This window comes from Suricata suricatta, chromosome 5 (genome assembly GCF_006229205.1).
Source record: "Suricata suricatta isolate VVHF042 chromosome 5, meerkat_22Aug2017_6uvM2_HiC, whole genome shotgun sequence".
In the NCBI taxonomy this organism is placed as follows: Eukaryota; Metazoa; Chordata; class Mammalia; order Carnivora; family Herpestidae; genus Suricata; species Suricata suricatta.
This window is the reverse complement of record NC_043704.1, coordinates 155,758,178-155,763,403: the sequence shown is the minus strand read 5'-3', so window position 1 is coordinate 155,763,403 and position 5,226 is coordinate 155,758,178.

Here is a 5,226-nt window from a genome sequence, read left to right as displayed (position 1 = left end):
TTCTCTGTTAAAGGAGGCTTATTGACTGTCCAGGGCCTGCCGTTTCAGGAGATATTCTCTTAATGATATCTCTCAGTTTCTCTTGTTGTGCCTATGAGTATTTTATTTCCCTACTCTGCAATATTTGGGACTCGCCTTCTTGCACACTTTGGCTTGTTTCTTGGTGTAGTCCTATGAAGGAAAACAGACTGACAAACACCGAGGGAACAGAAGCACACATACACACAGACAAATCAAACAAAGAAACACATTACAGGGGGGAAAGAAAAGAAAGAAAATGGGAGGGAGAGACGAAAAGAAGAGAAGAAGAGAAAATAAAAAGAAAAGAGAATGAAGAAAAGACAAAAAAAATATATATATAAGGGAGTCGGAGACAACAAAGGACAGTAGACCGTTTAAAAGTGTATGCCCAGTTTAGGGGAGAGGTAAGGATGAGATACAGGAGAATATATCTGGGTTGCAAGAAGGTGAAAAAGTATGGAGAAAGGAGAAAGGAAAATAAAGAGTAAAATTTAAAAGAATTGAGTAAAGCAAAAGGAAAAAAGGTAATAATGACAAAGAAATAAGTACAACAAAACAAGTGAAGAAAGAAAAAAAATTTTTTAAATATTATTAAAAAAAAAGCAGCAGTTCCCCCTGGTGGATAGGCGTGGTTTGATTTGGTAGGTCTTGGAGGCTGTTATCAGAGGCTCCGCCCCTACCTGAGGCAAAATGAGCAGCAGGAAGTGAAGTGTGCACCTCCACAGAATCAATTGCGGAGTCCCCACCCCCAGCCAGGATGGTGATTGCAATGGGGGAAAGGAAAAAAAAAAATCCAAAAAAAAAAAAAAAATGACAGTGCTGTGTGCTGCTGGAAATGAACTGGGAGCTCCTGCAGTTTAAGCACGCACCCAGGCCTCCACCCGCCCCCGACTCCTTGTCGGAGGTCGTGTAGGTGTGGGCCCTATTTTTTCCTGTGGGCACCCGGGATCCATGCAGTCCGTGCAGGGGGCGAGGTGCGCCATGGAAATGCGGTCCATGGTCCCGTTCCCAAAACCAAGTTCGAATTGCTCACCCCTGGCGCCGCCGCAGCCCCGGCCACTCTCCACCGCCGGGGGGTCTGCTCCCCCGGCACCACCGCGCTCCGGCTGCTTTTTGCCGGGAGAAAAGCTGGGATGTGCACTCCCCTGTCTCTTCCCTTTGTCTCTCGGGCTCCTCGCGCTTCCCCCACATTGAGCTGGGGATCTTGCCTCCCCTGGCTGGCCCGTTTTCAGATCTCCCCCATTCACCCTCACTCACTCAGGTATCCTTGAGGTTCTATTCATTCTGGAGTCCGTATTTTCTCCTTCCGCTCTCGCAGATGAGAGTAATATCCTTCTCAGTTCGATAGATGGGGTGGACGGAGTTTACCGAGCTCCCTTCCTCTCTGCCATCTTGGGCCCCTCCCCCTTCCTAGAATTTCTTTAGAGGAGAGTCTTCCATTTCGTCATTTTGGCTACCTTTCTGTCCCTTGTCTGTTTGAAAAGCTTGTTATGCACTCTGCACCTGTGAATATTGCAATATTAAAGGAGGCCCATTGACTGTCCAGGGCTTGTCCATTCAGGAGGTGTTTTTTTTAATGGTGTCCCTTAGTCTCTTTTGTTGTGCCTTTGCTTATTTTTTTCCCCCACTCATATTGAAATTTAGGACTCTTCACCATGTGTACTTTGGTATGTCTCTTGAGGTAGCCTTGAAAAGGAAAACAGACAGACAGACAGACACATAGGGAAAAAGGAATACGGAAAGGCCCAGATAAGTCAAACAAAAAAGAAACCAGACAAGGGGGGGGAAGAGTGGGGGACTAAACTAAAGCTAAAGGACATTTTAGAAGCATAAAACCAGAAATCCCTGCTATAAGTAAAGAGCAGGGTGGAAGCAGTGCTGATGGAAGAGCATATACAAAGAGAGAAGTGACAGGGGTGAGGAGGAAGCAAAATTGACCATTGACCTGGCAGAGAGACTAAAAGGCTTCATTTAGAGAGGCAAAGAGGAGAATATGGTAGGAGGCAAGGTGAAAAAATGAAGATAATATTATCCAAAGAAACGTTATAGCCTGATTATTCCAGAGAGTGGGAGAAAGGAAGGTAGCAATGGAGGAGTAGAATATACATCAAGAGAATGGATTAAATGTGTCTGTTTAAGCAAACCAATGACCACAATGCCAGTCGAGTGGAGAGAAGTGATAAGAATGAGATAAGGGATGGGGCACCTGGGTGGCTCAGTCGGTTGAGCATCTGACTTCGGCTCAGGTCATGATCTCACAGTCCATGGATTGAGCCCTGCATTGGGCTCTCTGCTGACAGCTAGGTCAGAGCCTGGAGCCCGTTTTTGGATTTTGTGTCTCCCTCTCTCTCTGACCCTCCCCTTCTCATGCTTCTCTCTCTCTCTCTCTCTCTCTCTCTCTCTCTCTTTCAAAATTAAATAATAAAAAAAGAATGAGATAAGGGAAAATATATCTGAGTAGCAATAATTTACCCAGAGTTATTCACACTAATGAATCAGTGTTGGCTTTGTTCCAGGCCTAGTAAAAAAAAAAAAAAAAGTCAGCTCTCCAGGGCAGATTGACATGGTTTGGTGTAGGCAGGTCTCACCTCCTCTGAGAACCCACAGGCTGCTCCCTGAGTACCCGCCTTGCTGGTTGTGGGGAGAAAAATGAAGACACCCCAGTCCCTTCTTGTACCAAGCGTTGCAACCCACTCTTTAGGGTCCAATCTCCCTGTACCATGGGCGTAGACAGGTGGATCGAGTTGTATTTCACAAGACCCACCTTGTTTCCAGACCTCAGCCCGTGCACTTTAATGATACTGTCCGAAATGTAACTCTGTCGGCTCAGGCGGCTTCCTCACCAGGGATCAAGTAGGGGAGCAGGGGAGCAGTTTTTCCTGGCACCCCCTGGGGTAGCAGGACTTTGCCCAGGGAAAGCACCACAGCTAGTGAAAAGAATCTCTCTCTGAATCCCTGCCATTCCAGATGGGATGATAGGATCCCTCTCCATCCTGGGCTGAGGTTTTTCTCTTCTCCAGAGAGTTTGTAGCAGTTTCACCTGCTCTTTCTCTTCCCCTTGTCTCTCCATGGCTCTCTGCGCCTCCGAGCCCTGGCCTGATTTTATCTTCCCCAGTTCACAATGCCGCACCCTTGAGGCTGTCTTCTTAGTGGACTCTGTCCTTTTCCTCCCATAATCTTGTGGTTCGGTGTCTTATTGCTTCACTCCTTCCTGGTTTTAGAGATGTGGACGGGCGAAAAAGTGCTGAGATCCCTACTTCTCTGCCATCTTGCCAGGATCCTCTGGAAAGAAACAATTTTAAAAAACAAAAGGAAAATAAATAAATAAATAAATAAATAAAAATAAACCAGGAAACAGACTGAAACTCAAATGAAGCTACATCCATTCCCCTAGAACTAAACTATGAATATCTCTAGAGTCTGTACACTAGGCAGGTGAAAGGACTTGTGCTGACCTTCTAGGGCGCATGCTTGGAGTGCACAGTAGGGCAGCACTCTGTGTAACAGCTCTATTCTCCACTACGTGGCACTGCTTAGCACACAGGTGTGCATCAGTGTGCCTCATACAAGTGTGGGGAGAGGTGGAAATGGCTTCACCCAGGTCCCTATCTCTGGCACAGGAACTTTGCAGTCTCACAGACCCTCAATCAAGCACTACTCCTTTGTCTCAGGGCTCTGTCCACTTCCTGCCTCTACCCTTCTACCATGTCTACGTCCAAGCTCTATCACTGCCAGGCAGCACCACCCTGTGGAGTTTTATCCCAGATGATGCTGTTTCAAAACCCCACACTTCAGAGACCCCTGTCACTTGGACCTGCTTGGACACTCTGGGAGAGGCTCTCACTGAACAATGGCCGGGTGTCAGCTTGCTCCAGAAAATGATCTTGTGATTATGCAATGGCAGACATCCACAGATTAAGGCAAATCACAAAACACAGCGTGGGCTGGATTTTACAACACTCTGTCGTCTTTATCCCAATACCAGCAAATGTGGCTGCTCTCTGGGTTCCGCTGGGACCTTTGCCTGGGGGGAGGCCTTATGGCCTCTACTAAATGCTCTTCAAGTAGGGGAATGCCTTCACCCCATGTGGCACATGTACCTATCATATTCTGCTGCTTGTTCCTAAGGATTTGCCCTATGTCTTCACCTGAGCCAGTAACTGAGCTCCAGAACTTCAGACTCTGTACTCCAGTGTTTATAGAATCCTGGTGGTATTGAAACCCTCTCCTTTCTCCCCATCAGTGGTTTTGGAGATCAGATATCTTGTTCAGTCCCCTGTGAGTGTACGCACATGTTCTCCTTCTCTTCAGCTGTTTTGGGATAGTGTTTTTCCTGCAATCTCCCGATTTCACTATCCTCCCTCTGCAAAAACAGCTCCATACCTTCTGCAGCCTTTCTGTCACCCAGTTCTCTTCTCAACACTACATACCTGCAAAGTTCAGTGGCTCAGGTTCTGCAGATTGTTGTCTGCATCCTCACATCAATTTCCTAGGTGTGCACAGTGTTTTGGTACTGATACAGCTGCATTTCATAGGTGAGAAAAGATGAAGGACTCCATGTTGATCACCATCTTCATGATGAAGCTAAGATTTTAGAGCGTTTTTTTCATTCCTTCACCCATCATATTGGATTTCTCTTATTTTATTTATTTTTGTTTTGTTTTTTTTTTCTTATTAGTTTATTGTCAAGTTGGATTCCATATAACACTCAGTGCTCATCTAAAGAAGTGCCTTCCTTAATGCCCATCACCCATTTTTTCTCCCCCACCTCCTATCTTTATATCCAAGTTAGTAGCATAGAGTGCAATGATTTCAGAAGTAGATTCTAGTGATTCTTCTCCTATGTATTTGTTGCTCATCCCAACAAACGTCTTTCTGTAATGCCCCTTGACCATTTAGCCCATGCCACCACTTACAAACCCACTTTTAACCCTCAGGTTTTTCTTTATATTTAAGACTCTATTACGTTTTGTCCCCCTCCATGTTTTTATATTATCTTTGCTTCCTTTCATTTATGTTCATCTGCTTTATATCTTAAATTCCACATACGACTGAAGTCATTTATTTCTTTCTCTGACTGACTAATTTCACTTAGCATAATACATTCTAGTTTCATCCATGTTGTTGCAAATGGCAAGATTTCTTTCTTTTTGATCACCAAGTAATATTCTTTTACGTACATATTTCACACCTTCTTTATCCATT